This window comes from Neophocaena asiaeorientalis, unplaced genomic scaffold (genome assembly GCF_003031525.2).
Source record: "Neophocaena asiaeorientalis asiaeorientalis breed wild unplaced genomic scaffold, Neophocaena_asiaeorientalis_V1.1 scaffold264, whole genome shotgun sequence".
Taxonomy (NCBI): domain Eukaryota; kingdom Metazoa; phylum Chordata; class Mammalia; order Artiodactyla; family Phocoenidae; genus Neophocaena; species Neophocaena asiaeorientalis.
This window is the reverse complement of record NW_020185332.1, coordinates 2,201,552-2,216,762: the sequence shown is the minus strand read 5'-3', so window position 1 is coordinate 2,216,762 and position 15,211 is coordinate 2,201,552. Positions and strand designations below refer to the sequence as shown.

Below are 15,211 nucleotides of genomic sequence, written 5' to 3'. Positions count from 1 at the left end.
TGATAGTTCTAACTAAAGGTGTGTCAATTTTGTTGATCTTTAAAAAAAAACAAAACAGCTTTTGGTTTATTGATTTTCTCTGTTTTTCTATCCTCTATTTCACTAATTTACACTCTAATTTTTATTATTTCCTTACCACTGCTTGTTTTAGACTGAGTTTGCTCTTCCTCTTCCAGTGTGTTAAGGTGGAAGGTTAGGTTATTGATTTGAGATCTTTCTTGTTTTATAATATAGGTATTTACAGCTACAAATGTCCCTCTAAGCTCTGGTATAGCTACATCCCATAAGTTTTAGTATGTTGTGTATTCATTTTCATTTATTTCAAGGTATTTTCTAACTTCCCTTGTGATTTCTTCTTTATTTTCTTGTTTTGTATTATTTTGTTTTCTTTTTTTTGTGTGTGTGATTTCTGCTGTGATTTCAGAGTTGTTGCTTAATTTCTACATATCTGTGAATTTTCTAAATTTCTTTTTGTCATTGATCTCTAATTTTATCCCATGTGGGTTAGTTTTCATTTCTGAAAGTTATTTTTCCTGGGTAAAACATTTTAGGTTGATATTTATTTTTCCTTTCTGTATTTTAAAGACTTGGTTCCACTGTCTTCTTGCTTGCGTTGTTTCTTTTTTCTTTCCTTCTCATTTTATAAATCAATACTCCTAAGAGGTTAGTAAATGTTTCACATGAGAGATACTTAAGTTTTATGTAGGAGTATAATTTGCCTTTAGTCACAGTTAATAAGTCATAAATCATGGATATTACTTGCCTTGTGATGAGCCTAGTTTCACTTGAAAAACTTGGAGAGAAGAGGTTAGTTATATATATTCTCAAATTCAAATTTTGTGGTCACCAATTCTCTTGATTTCCTTTTTGACTCAGTGGTTAAGATTGTGTTACTTAGTTTCCACATATTTGTGGATTCTCCTATTTTTGTGATTCAGTTGATTTCTAGTTTCATTTCATTTTGTTCAGAAAATCTTGGTGTGATTTCCATATTCTTCAATTCATTAAGACTCTACTGTGACATACATGTCATCTATCCTGGAGAAAGTTCTGTGATTGCTTGAGAAAAATATAAATTATTCTGCTATTGGGCAAAAAGTTTTGTATATATCTTTTAGATCCATTTTTTATAATGTTGTCCAGATCCACAGATGTTTTAAATTGATTTCTGTCTCAATGTTTTTTTAAAACATAGATTTTATTTATTTATTAATTTTTGGCTGCATTGGGTCTTTGTTGCTGCGCGCGGGCTTTCTCTAGTTGCGGCAAGCGGGGGCTACTCTTCATTGTGGTGCGCTGGCTTCTCATTGCGGTGGCTTCTCTTGTTGCAGAGCACAGGCTTAGTTGTGGCACACGGGCTTAGTTGCTCCGTGGCATGTGGGATCTTCCTAGACCAGGGCTCGAACCCGCATCCCCTGCATTGGCAGGTGAATTCTTAACCACTGTGCCACCAGGGAAGTCCTCAATGTTTTATCCATTATTGCAAGTCCTGTATTAAAGTCTCCTACTATTATTGTGTTTCTCTCAATTTCTCCTTTCAGATCTGCCAATATTTGATTTACATACTTTGGTGATTTGATGCTGGGTGCATATATGTTTACAATTGCCATATCTTCCTATTGAATGACCCTTTTATCATTATGTAATGATCTTCTTTGTCTCTAGTGACAGTTTCTGGCTAAAAGTCAGCTTTGTGTGCTTTAAATATAGCCACTTCTGCTTTGTTTTGGTTAACATTTGCATGAAATATCTTTTTTCATCACTTCACTCTCAGCCTATGTGTGTCCTCGAATCTAAAGTGAGTTTCTGGTAGACAACAGATCTTGGCTTTTTATCCATTCAGCCACTATGTACCTTTTTGAAGGTCTAATTGTCTTTATTAGGTGATTTCTGAGTCAGGTAGCATTCTATCTAGGAACTAGAAGGAGGCCCAGAGGGGAAGGCTTTTAGAGGCAAAAGGACGGTCGGGCAAGGAGGTTACTAGCAAAATGAAAAAAAGAATTGTTTCAGGCCAGGTCATCTTCTTTGGCCGGGAAAGGAAGGGTGGGGTGGGGTGGGGGGTCTCATTATGCAGATTGTCTCACTGATTAGTGCTAATTAGGAAATTTAAGGTATTTATTTAAAAACCACATTCCTGGGAGAGGTTGAAAGTACAATTAAGTCTTGGTTTGCTGTCCTGAGGGCAAATAACTCCATTTTGGGCTTGTTACTTCTTTTTAACAATTTGCCCCTTTTGATCAAACTCTCACCGTGAGAGATGTGATCAAAATTTAAGGTATTAGTGCCACTCTGAGCTATGTATCTATGGATGCTTGGTGTGGTATCCACAGATCATAATGTTTTGTTTAATCCCTGTGACATTCACAGGTCATGGTTCCAGTTTCCTAATCCTTAAAGTGGTCATTCTCCTTGTTCCTTTTCTGACATCCCAGTCTTAGGGAGATCATTTGCTTGACATTTAACAGCTGTGAACACACATTTCAAAGCTTTTGAGAGAATATAATGCACGAGGGGGATTTTTATGATAACTATAAGCAGGAGAATTCCCAGTGTTTGGAGTGTACTTTGGAGCCATGGTCCCCAAGACCCAAACCAATCAGAATCAAATAAGTTAAAGAAAGACCCTATTGAAAGAGTCATCTTCTTAAGTCAAGCTTGCTCAATAATGTTATGTAACCAACTTTCCCAGAAGTATTAACCCAGGTATAACAGGTACACTTGCATTGTTTCTGACAAAAAAAAATCTGCTATCCTTATTTTTGTCTGTGTGTAGTGTGTCTTTTTTTCTTAGGCTGCTTTTAAGTCTTTCTCTTTATCACTTTTTTTTTTTTTTTGGAAACTAGTATTTTATTAAGGAATCCACTTCTATGACTTATGAAGTCCAGGCTGAGTTAATAGTGATGAGTTCTGGAGGTAATGACACCCAACTCTGACTTTCTGGTTATAACCACTGTCTTCTCTCTCTATCCCAACTGAAATCCCAGACTCATGAGGCCTCAATCCCTGCCCTCCTATTCCTGGAAGATGCCAAAGCCAACTATGTAAGAGCCTTTTTCAGAGGAAAAGACGACTTTTGTCTTTCCAGAAGACAAACCCTCTACTTTGCTTTATGAGGCAGACAGCAACCCCAAACCACAGAAAGGTTGAGAATTCTCTTTATCACTTTTTACAAACAATTTTGATATACTTTGGTATAGGTTTTTTTTTTCTTTTTCTTTTTTTTTTTTTTTCTTGGCTGAGTAGAGAGTACTTTATTGATGGTACATGTCAAAGTAGGAGTCCTCCAAAGTAGGGCTTGGGAGAGCCCCAACTGTGATGGGGTCACAGTTTCTTGTTCTTGGAAACTGTCAAGAACGAGAGATTCTCAGAGTCTTGGGAGACTGAGTTGAGGCAAGGACTCCCCAGCAGCTGAGGACCTCTCTCTTCCTCTTGCGTTCTTAGTAGGGCTGATGCTCCAGGGACTCTTACTCCTTGGAGGCCATGTGGACCATAAGGTTCATCACCCTGTTGCTATAGTCAGATTCATTGTCATACCAGAAAATGAGCTTGATAAAGTGGTCATTGAGAGCAGTGCCAGCCCTAGCATCAAAGGTGGAAGAGTGGGTGTCACTGTTAAAGACTCAGGAGACAATCTGGTCCTTAATGTAGCCCAGGATGCCCTTAACCGACCCTTTGATACCTGCTTTACCACCTTCTTGATGTCATCATATTTGGCAACTTTCTCCAAATGGAGGTCAGATCCAGAACCAACACAATGTGGGTGGGGACATGAGAGGCCACGCCAGTGAGCTTCCCATTCAGCTCAGGGATGACCTTGCCTACAGCTTTGGCAGCACCAGTAGAAGCTGGGATAATGTGCTGGGCAGCCCCATGACCATCACACCACAGCTTCCCAGAGGAGCTATCCACTGTCTTCTGGGGGGCAGTGATGGCATAGACTGTGGGTGTGAGTCCCTCCATGATGCCAAAGTTGTCATGAATGATGTTGGCTGAGGGGAGCGGGGGCAAGCAATTGGTGATGCAGTAGGCATTGCTGACAATCTTGAGTGAGTTGTCATATTTCTCATGGTTCATGCCCATGACATACATGGGGGCGTCAGCAGAAGGAGCAGAAATGATGACCCTTCTGGCTCCACCCTTAAAATGAGCCCCAGCCTTCTCCATGATAATGAAGACACCAGTGGACTCCACAACGTATTTGGCACCAGTATCATCCTATTTGATATTGGTGGGATCTTACTCCTGAAAGATGGAGATGAGCCTTCCATTGATGACAAGCTTCCCATTCCCATCTTTCTGCCATTGAATTTGCCATGGGTGGAATCATACTGGAACATGTTGACCATGTAGTTGAGCTCAATGAAGGGGTCATTGATGGAGACATTATCTACTTTGCCAGAGTTAAAAGTAGTCCTGGTGGGACTTCCCTGGTGGCTCAGTGGTTGGGAATCCGCCTGCTAATGCAGGGGACACAGGTTCAAGCCCTGGTCTGGGAAGATCCCACATGCCAAGGAGCAGCTAAGCCTGTGCGCCACAACTACTGAAGCCCGAGCGCCGGGAGCCCATGCTCTGCAACAAGAGAAGGCCCCTCTCGCCACAACTAGAGAAAGCCCACGCACAGGAACAAAGACCCAAAGCAGCCAAAAATAAATTAATTAATTAATTTATTAAATAAATTTTTAAAAAGTAGTCCTGGTGACCAGGCACCCAATACAGCTGTATTCGTTTACTCCAGCCTTCACCATCATGTCTCAGTGACACGGCTGGCACTACACAAGAAGATGCAGCTGTCTTGGGAATTCCCTGGTGGTCCAGTGGTTAGGACTCTGTGCTTTCACTGCCGAGGGCCCAGGTTCAATCTTGGTCTCTCTTGTGCTTTCTGTTGGATGGGGAAGACCAGAGAGCTTGGTATAGTTTCTTTATGTTTATAGTGCTTGGGGTTAATTATCTTCGATCTATGGATTTATCGTTTTTATCAAATTTAGAAATGTTTCAGTTAATTTTTTCCTTCAAATTTTTTTTCCTGTCTTCTTCCCTCAGGTTACATATATAGAAATATTAGGTCGCTTGAAGTCATCTCACAGCTCACTGATGCCATGGTATTATTATTAGCCTTTTTTCTCTAGGTGTTTTATTTTGGGTAGTTTCTATTACTATGTATTAAAATTCACTAATCTTCTGCCATGTCTAGTGTTCTATTCATCCATCTAGTGTATTTTTATCTCAGACATTATAGTTTTCATAATTTCAACTTGGGTCTTTTAAAAAATACCTTCTATATCTCTATTTAAAATGGTCAGTCTTTTGTTTATCTTCTTGAACATATGGAATATAGTTAGAATAACTGTTTTAATGTCTGTGATAGGGACTTCCCTGGCGATCCAGTGGTTAAGACTCTGTGCTTCCACTGTAGGGAGAATGGGTTTGATCCCTGGTTGGGGAACTAAGATCCTGCATGCTGTGCAGCCAAAAAAAAAAAAAAAGTCTGTAATAACTCTATCATCTGGGTAATTTCTAGGTAGGTTTCAATTGATTGGTTTTTCTTTTCATTATGAGTCATATTTTCCTGTTTCTTTTTTACCTGCTAATTTTTATTGGTTGCCAGGCATTAAGAATTTTATTTTATCAATTGCTGGATGTGTGTGTGTGTGTATTCTTTTTTTTTTTTTTTTTTTTTTTGGGTTCGCGGGCCTCTTACTGTTGTGGCCTCTGCCGTTGCGGAGCACAGGCTCCAGACGCGCAGGCTCAGCGGCCATGGCCCACGGGCCCAGACGCTTCGCGGCACGCAGGATCCTCCCAGACCGGGGCACGAACCCGCACCCCCTGCACTGGCAGGCGGACCCCTAACCACTGCGCCACCAGGGAAGCCCTGTGTGTGTGTGTGTGTGTGTATTCTTATAAATGTCCTTGAGCTTTGTACTGGGGTGCAAAAGTTACTTGAAAACAGTTTGGTCCTTTCAGATCTTACTTTTGTTAGAGGGGGCCATAGCAGTGTCTAGTTTTTTCCCATTTCCGAGCCAAAAATTCTTCTGACGCTGGCTCTACTCAGTGTCCCATTAATTGTGTGGTTTCTACTCTGGTTTGTGGGAACCAGCACTATTTGCAGCTCTCTGTGAGCTCCAAGGATTATCCTCTCTCATCCTATTGGGTGGTGCGCACCGTGCTTTCTGGTGGTTTCCTCACATGCATGCACTGAGCAGAATGACTGCAGAGGTACCCTGTGTAGAGCTCTAGAGTTCTCTGTGTGCAGCTCTTGCCCTTTTGGTTCTCTGCCTTGTGTTCCATACTCCCAGCTTTTCAGTGTCTTCTCAGTGTGGGGAGGCTGCTAGACTTCACCCACCTTCCTCTCGCTGCACTCTGGTCTGGAAACTTTCTTCAGGCAATGAGGTGGGGCATTTATAAGGCTCACCTCATTTGTTTCCTTACTCCCAGAAGTCACTATTTTTCCCTGTCTGGCACCCAATGTCTTGAGAACCACCGTTTCATATATTTTGCGGGGTATTTTAGTTGTCTTAGGTGGGGATGTAAATCCAGTGCCTGTTACCCCATCTCAGCTGGATGCAGAAATCCTATGATCTTTGGTTGATTTGTTCAGCTGCCATTTATTGAGGGCAAGCTCACCGTGTGCCCACCTCACAGCGGGCTTGCTCATCTCCAAACACTCCGAATTTTCCTGTCTCAGGGCCTTTGCGTGGGCCCTCTTCTCTGTCCAGAATGCTCTTTCTAGCTGTACTTCCCTCCCTCAGCTCAAAGGCCTTCTCAGACTAACCTGTGTAAAGCTAATTGCTCTCTTTTATTTCCACCACACTTATGCTTTCCTTTACAGCTTCTTTTACTAGAATGTAGGCAGGAATTTTTGTCCAAAACCCCACAGCCAGCTCAGGGCCAGGCACACTGTCAGTGTTCAATAAATATTTATGGAATGAGTGCGGTCTTTACATATTTCAGGGTACCTGTCATATAACAGAGCCCAGTCAACTTGGAGGTGCTTGGCCGGTGGGAACACAGCTCCCTGCCTGAAGGTGCCCAGCAAGGAAGGGAGACCAGGCCCCTGAACTGAGGCCCCCCTCAGCCGCGCTCTCCTTAGTGATAACCGAAGGCCCCACGTGCCTGCCTGGGAGGGCTGACAGGTGGGGCTGATGAGTTGCAGAGCCAGGTCTCCGCCCAGCACAGAACCAGATGCTGGGCAGGAGCCAGACATGACACTGTTGTCTTCAAAGCCCCTGTCCCACCCTAGGCCCTGGATGGGGATTTCAGGCCTCACCAAGCCCCTCAGAGTGTCTGCCACCAGCCTCTGGGGAAAGATGGAGCCGTCCCCTGGTTCTAGTCCCAGATCTAGTCGTGTGACCGTTGACAACTATTAGAGTGCTCACAGGATTAGAGGTTGGCTCTATAAAGTAAACAGTACTTTGTAAACTGCAGACCTTCTACAAGTACTCACTGAGCCTTAGGAAATTTCCCCTACTTTTGAGAGAGGAAGGGACTGTTTAAATGAGATGATGTATGTAGACTGCTTAGCACCAGGCTTGGGATTTTGTGTTTGTATTCTAGCTACTAACCAGCTGCCTACCTCTGGCTGAACAACCAACAGCCTGCACCCCCTCAGCTGGGGGCCTTGATCCATCTGTCCTCAATAAGGATTATAGCTACCATTTTTTGAGCATTTACGAGGTGTCAGGCCGTGAGCTCAGCACTTTGCGTGCATCATCTAATTCTCTCATCATAGGATGAAATAGTTGTTATTATTTCCCAATGAGGAAACTGAGGCTCAGAGACATTAGGTAATTTTCCCAAGACCCTGAAACTAGTAAGTGGCTGAAGCAGTGTTCAAACCCCAGGGTGGATCCTGGCTTCTCTTCCTGGCTTCTACGTCCTGGCTTCTAGGTCCTGGCTTCTCTTCCCTTAGCATTCTCTTCTAATAAGTGGTATTTCCTGCCAGCTACTCCTTCCTGGGCCTTTGGGGAAGGCTTCTGAGAGTCCATTTGGCCAGTCACTGGATCAGGGCAAGACAGAGTCTAAAACCTCCAGCTGAGTCTGCCCCGAGGCCCAGCTATGAGCTTGTGGAGCTGGGAGTGAGGAAGTCTCTGAGAGTCAAAGAAAATCCCATGTTAAAAACACCGCCCTGGGGCTTCCCTGGTGGCGCAGTGGTTGAGAGTCCACCTGCCGATGCAGGGGACATGGGTTCGTGCCCCGGTCTGGGAAGATCCCACATGCCGCGGAGCGGCTGGGCCCGTGAGCCATGGCCGCTGAGTCTGTGCGCTCGGAGCCTGTGCTCCGCAATGGGAGAGGCCACAACAGTGAGAGGCCCGCGTACTGCAAAAAAAAAAAAACACCGCCCTGGGGGAAGGAGAGGGGTTTGGGCAGGAACCCACAGACCCAAGGGTTCACTCAGCAAGTGCCTGCCAGCTGGTTCTCCAGGAGCAGCCAGTTGTACCTTCCCCACAGGATGGCGGGAGCTGCAGATACAGGCAGGCGAGTGAATCTGGCCCGTGGGAGCTCCACATGGGCAAGGTCACTCTGATGGGGCCACCCAGGGGGCCTGGCCTCTCTAGGATGGGATGGAGCTTGAATCAGCCTTGGAGCACCTCACCAATTTGGATGAAGGAGTGGGGATGGGATGGGCAGCCTTTTCAGCACAGAGAAGCCCTGAGTGCCACTCAGGCCATCCCACCTTTCCTGGGCTCCTGGCCTGTGCCCCACTATGTGTCTACACCACAGTCCCTAAGTGAGGGGTCGTTAGTGCTTGGTAGATGAAGAAACTGAGCCCAGGGTCCAAGGCTGCGGGTGGGATGTGCTGAATGCCAGGTGATGAGTTGGATTATTCTTAGGGAGGCCGTGGAGGGCCATGGGAGATTCCTAAGCATCAGTAGGTTACCTGGGCAATGTCTGGGGCAGCTTATTGCAGGGGACGAGAGCGGAGGCTAGAGACAGTGTAGAGGCTGTTGGAGCAATCTTTTTTTTTTCTGGCCGTGCCGCACAGCATGCGGGATCTTAGTTCCCCAACTAGGGATCGAACCCGCACCCCCTGCCATGGAAGTGCCGAGTCCCAACCACAGGGAATTCCCTGTTGGAGCAATCTTGAGGGGCTATGAGGCAGACCTGGGCCTGGGCGAGAGCTGGAAAGGCCTGGGCGATGGGGCTGGGCTGATGGGAGCTGCAGAAGATGTAAACAGTAAGGGATCTTAAAGACCATCTACCCAACCCACTTGTTTTACACAAGAAAACTGAGGCCCAAAGAGGGAAAGGGGATTGTCCAAGGGCAAACAAGAGGTAAAAGGTAGAACCAAGCTAGAAAGACCCTGAAAGGTTCAAGGACACCCCACCCCGATTAAACACTGAGCTGAGTTTCCTCCTATAATTGACCCTTCTTCCCCTGGGATCAAGCCCCACCTGAGGTTACCAGGGGTCCCAGTAAGACCCAGCTCAGCTTCTGTCTCACTGTGAGCCCCCCGGGGCCTCTCCTCCTCTTCCCTGGGCCACAGTTGCTCATCTGTGAAATGAGGCCATTGGACCAGCTGACTGCATTGGCCCCTATCTGCTCTATGTGCCCAGAGGAAGACAAGGCTAGGGCTTCTTCCTCACTCTGGTCCCCCACCCCCTAGTCCAGCATGACACTGACACGCGGGTGGGGCTGGCCTCTTGGGGCTTACGTGCCTGGGGAGGCAACATGATCTGTAAAGGATCCCTGACCCTCTCCTTTTGAACCCCAAAGAGGGCGTCTCCGTCATGTGAGGACCACAGGGGGATTAGCCACTCTGAGATGGGAGGCTGGGGAGGCGGCCAGGACACCTGGGGGGAAGAGGGAGAGAAGGAAGCAGGAGAGGGAGGGCCTCGAGGGGGAAGAACAGAGTGGCAGGGAAGGGCCCTGCGGGGGGTCCTGCAGTGGGAAGGAGCCTAGCCTCGCTGCTTCACTCCTTCGGAGGAGTGTGGGACATGCCACTTTCTGGCTGTAAGTTTCTGAGTACGTGACCAAGTTAAGGTGAGCTAATCTGGGGGCCAGGCCAGAAGCAGGGGGATGCCTGGGCCAGGAACCTGGGAGGAGGGAAAGGAGAGGTGTGGTTGGCCTGGAGAAAAGAAGAGGGAGGCAGAAGCAAAGGAGTCAGGGTCCCTGCCTGAGAGCTATGCAGGCAGGAAGAGTGTGGGGGGGACTTGGTTTTTGTTTTCGTTTTTTTTAATTTATTTTTTATTTATTTATTTTTGGCTGCGCTGAGTCTTTGTTGCTGCACGCGGGCTTTCTCTAGTTGCAGTGAGCAGGGGCTACTCTTTGTTGCGGTGTGCGGGCTTCTCATTGCAGTGGCTTCTCTTGTTGTGGAGCACGGGCTCTAGGCACACGGGTATCAGTAGTTGTGGCACGCAGGCTCAGTAGTTGTGGCTTGCGGGCTCTACAGCGCAGGCTCAGTAGTTGTGGCGCACGGGCTTAGTTGCTCCGTGGCATGTGGGATCTTCCCAGACCAGGGCTCGAACCCATGTCCCCTGCATTGGTAGGTGGATTCCGGACCACTGTGCCACCAGGGAAGTCCTGTGTGGGGGACTTTGAATGATGCCTGGTCCCTGATGAGTCACTGTCTGGTGTCACATACAGCCCCAGACACAAGGAGACCTGGCATGGAGGGGCAGAAAGCATAAATTTGGAGCAGAGCGAGGCCTAGATTTCAGACCTTTCCACTCACTAGTTGTGTGGCCCTGGGCTGGTCTCTTGGCCTCTCTGAGCCTCTGATTCTAGAAGGGAATAGCAGTTGTTTCATCCTTACTGGCAGGCTGTGAGATCAGATGTCAGTCTTACCCCAGGCCCTCCCACTCCCCTTGCTGGTCAAATGCCACTTCTTAACCAAGCACGCCACCCCCCAGGCCTTGGGTGTGGCATTATTCCTCAGTCTCCCACACCACCACAGTCCCTGGGGCTACAGGAAGCCTTCTGGGAGTGCCCCAGTCCCTCTAAAGGGGTTGGAGCCAATCCAGGGCCTGTGCAGTGAGGGGACCAAATGGGAGGCTGGGGTAGGGAGTGCAAGGACCCTCCCATACCTGCTTCACCACCGTGTTCCCCCCTCTCTCTGATGGGATATTTGCAACTCCCTCCCCTTTTTCTAAGCTCAGGCCCTGCTTGTCTGTTCCACAACAAGGAGTGAATGTTATTTAAAAGGAGATCAGATTTGCCTTAAATAGGCATGGAGTGCAGTGCCAGGGCCCAGGGTGCAGGGCGGGGGAGGAGGCCACCCTGGGTGTTGGAGAGAAAGGACTGGAGCTGAACAGAGAGAACACCCTCCCTAAGGGTGTGCACAGCCCTTCACAGTTTACCCAGATTAGTCCTGGGCTGTGGTGGATCGGTTACACGGGGCTTATTCCCACCCTACCCCCATTCTGAGGATGAGGAAACTGAGGCCTAGCTTAGGGAACTGACGGGTGTGCTAGTTGCCAGGTGGCATCTGAGGAGGATGCCATGGTCTTTCTGCTTCAGTCCCCAGGAGCTGGGGCCTCCTGCAGCAGGGAGGAGGCCCCTGCAGGGTTGGGGGGTAGGTCTTGAGGCCTCCCCCTGACACCTACCCCCACCACCAGGTCCCAGGCCTTTGGCTCCTGCCCCTGGGTTGCCCCTGCTTGCCCTCCCAGCCCCAGCTTGTAACTGGACGCCCTCCTCACTCGACACCTTCCCAGGTGAGCTGGGGCTCTGCTTACTGAACCCGACACCAGCTGGGGGAGGGGAGTGAGGGGGCACCCGGGGGCGGGCATCTGCCGGGAGGCTGCGAGGCTGCAGGAGGGAGCTGGAGGTGGTGGGAGTCCAAGGAGTGGAAGGTGGGCTGACTATCAGCCTCCTCCCCGCAGGGCTAGTCTGGCACCCGGGTTCACTGCCCCATTCAGGGTCTCCTACCGAGCCCCTCCCCTTCCATCTCATCCCCTCCCAGCTATTTATGTCTCAGCAGGTGATGCTCTAGGAATCCTAAAGAAATGGAGTCTTGAGTGTGGGGTTTCGGGAACAAAGCTAGGGGAAAGGAAGCAGCGCCTGCTCCCTCCTTTTTGCAAAGGTCCTGAACACCAAGGTGAGGCTTCAGACACCTGGGTGCCATCCTGGCTCTGCCATTTACAGCCCTGTGACCTTGAGCTGCCCACCTTCTGTGAGCCTCCTCTGTAAACTAGGTCTAAAGATCCCCCTCATAGAGTCATCAAAGACGCTCAGATATGAAGGTGGACAGAGGCAAGAAGAGGGGCAGTTATGATACACACAGTCACCGACCAGGGCTGGGACTCAAGTTTGTTTTGGGAAGGAGAGGGGACAAGACCTAATTCTCCCCTTCCCCTTAGAGGTTGGGCACAGCCTGGGTCCTCCAGGAGGGAAGACTGAAAGAGAGTTTACTCTGGGCTCCTGCTAATTCTCTTTGTTATTCTCTGGCCACCCTAGAGGCTGGGGGGACAGGGGGAGGGAGAGATGAGGAGGGTTGCAGGGTGGCCTCTTCAGGTAAGTGCAATAAAGGCCAATAGGAGCTAACCATGAGGGTTTACCACATGCCTGTCCCCACCCCAGCTCTTTACCTGTCCTAACTGCATGGCTAATGATGAAATTTGGGCTGAGGTTTTAGGCAGCATGTCCAAGGTTACACAGCAAGTGGTGGAGCCAGGATCTGGCTTCAGTGCCCTCTGCTGACCTTGCAAATATCCCAGGACCCTGGGACTTGGGTTCCAGACCCAGCCTGCAGTGTGACCTTGGCCAAGTCACCTAACCTTACAAGGGATTAGTTTCCTTTCCCCATAAGATGGGGATAATGTCCCACTCTCCTCTTGGAGTTATTGTGGAAAAACAAGGGGGCTAATGAACTCAAACCATGAGACACTCAACAGATACCTGGTACTAGCTTCTCAACAAAGAAGCTTCCCTATGCCCACTGGCCGCCCCAGTTCCTGAGGGTGGCCCACCCAGGCACAGAGACTGGAAGACAAAGGACCCGACAGGTCTCTGGGCAGAGACCGACTGACAACTTGGCGCCACCTAGTGGTGCCTTGTGTGTGGTGCTTGGGGAGCAGGAGGCCCACTACTCTGGGATGCAGCGGTCTGAGCACCACCATTGGCCCTGTAGGGGTGAGCAAACTGTGCCAGGATCTCAGAAAGGAGCAGGTCATGCCTCGCTAAGCCCTCCCCATGCCTCGGACTGAGGGTAGGGTGAAGGTGGGCCCTCCACCAGTCCCTCTGTCTCAGCCCCACCTCTTACTCCCTTTGGACAGCTCCGTGAACACCAAGTGGAGTGCACAGGGTTCCAGTTCCAGCTCTGCCACTGCCTAGCTCCCCAGGCCTCAGCTACCTCCTCTGCAAAATGGGAGTAAAAATCCCCACCTCTCAGGGGATGGCACTGTCCCTGAATTCTTTAAATATCAAACATTTTATGAAGTGTCTCCTTTCTAAAGTAATTGTGCTCAGTGCTTTGGTGCACAAAGACATCTAAGCCAGGTCTCTTGCTACTATGGGGTCTCCAGTGTCTAGCCAGCACCTGGATAAATATTTGTGAAATGAATGAATGAATAAATGAACGCACAAGACGGGCAGGAGGTCTCCTTTATCCCAGTGTGACAGGATATTACTGAGGATGTTTTCTTGGTTCTGTCAGTCCTTATCCCTCCACCCCGCCCCCAAATTCTAAGTGGGGTCACCAGGCTTCTTTGTCTCCAATCTGGAAGCTATCTGAGGACACAGTGTTTCCTGGCTTTTGCATCCTAGGTCCACTTCCTTGAGGGGATTATGTTGGGGGTAAGGAGAATCAGAGAGGAAGGTCTCCAAAGACAGGGGAGGGTCCAGTGATCAGAGGATCCCCTGGGAGTACCACAGGGAGATGCAGGGTTCCAGAGGGCATGGTGTGAGGCCCCCAGAGAGGTTATGGCTCTGGGAAAGCCCTCCCCCACCCTGCCCCTGGGCCTGGGCAGAGTTATGGCCTGTGGATGCTGGTCACTGTGGGTGTCAGCAGCTACCATGAGGCCCTGGAGCTGAGAGGCCTGCTCCTATGAGGCCTACTCCTGCCTGTATGACCCTGAGGGTGGGGAGCCCCCAATCCTGACTGAGACAGGGGTTTCCCTACACCCCCCCAGGGATTCAGGTTTAAAGTTAGATTAAATGAGATGCCAAGAAAATAAAGAACTGGGAGGTTCCTTGCACACCTCCCTCATGAGGCAGTCTACTCTCGTGATCTGGCCTGAGGGGCAGGGATGTCTGGAACTCCCCCTCCTATGAACATGTTTGCCCTCCCCCAGGGGCCTTCAGGAGAGCATCCTCACCTTGAGAGAGGATTGCTAAGGACAGGACTTTCTGGTGCCCAGACGGTCTCATGAGGAAGACATCTTTAAGCAGGGTGAGTTCATCTGAGAGCAGGGAAAGCTGAAATCAGTCCCTGGGGAAGGGAAAGGGGCTGGAGGTGGTGGGGATGCGTCAGCAGTGTAAGTTGAGGGGCGGGGTCAGAGAGGAGAGTTCCAGGAGAGTGTACAGAAGAAATAACTGCATCTCCAAGACATCTTCAAGAGCCTGGCTCTGGAGGATGATGGGGGATTCATCTCTGGGCAGAAGCCCTGGTCCTTCTTGCACCCTGAGAGCATATTCAGCCTCTTGTCAGTGGCTGCAGGCTCTGCACAGGAGACCAAGCTCAACCAGAGACATGCCCACCTGTGTAGTTCAGGACTCCTTCCCTGGTGGCTGTGCTCGCTGTCCAGGGGTGGCCGCAGAGGTCCTCCCGGCCAGCTGCTCCCAGCTCCACCTTCAGTGACTAGCCTCCCTGGTTCCCAAGCCTGGGTTTCTGGGCTTCATATCAGTTCTTTGCGCTAGGCTTCTGTTCTGCCACCTTCCTTTCCCGCTCAAGTTATCTTGACTTGGGAACACCCTGATCCTTGAATGGCACCACATTTAAAAGCCCCCATGGTTGCCCACTTGTGTGTGTGAGGTCACCCTGATGGGCTTGGCTTCTCCTAAGACTGTCTTGTATTTGGGGCAGAGGAAAGGGTTCATGCCACAGAAAAACAGTTGACTCCTCAGGGTCAGGAAGGGTGGTGGCAAGTGCAACGCAGACAGGGGTCATCCAGGGGGCCCGGCTGGCACCCACACCCACTCTAAGCCCCCACATCTTGTTTGCCAAAGGAGCCAGTGTAGGAACAGGCAGGACTGTGCTCTACGGACACCACGGTGATGATAACCATTAGTCATCATAAATTTTATTTATTTATTTTGGCTGTGTTGGGTCTTCGTTGC

General features: G+C 49.1%; 1 pseudogene; it reads right to left on the bottom strand.

Annotated features, from left to right (window-relative positions):
* Positions 1 to 3,464: 3,464 nt before the first annotated feature.
* LOC112393145 (glyceraldehyde-3-phosphate dehydrogenase-like) lies at positions 3,465 to 4,400 on the bottom strand (annotated as a pseudogene).
* Positions 4,401 to 15,211: the final 10,811 nt, after the last annotated feature.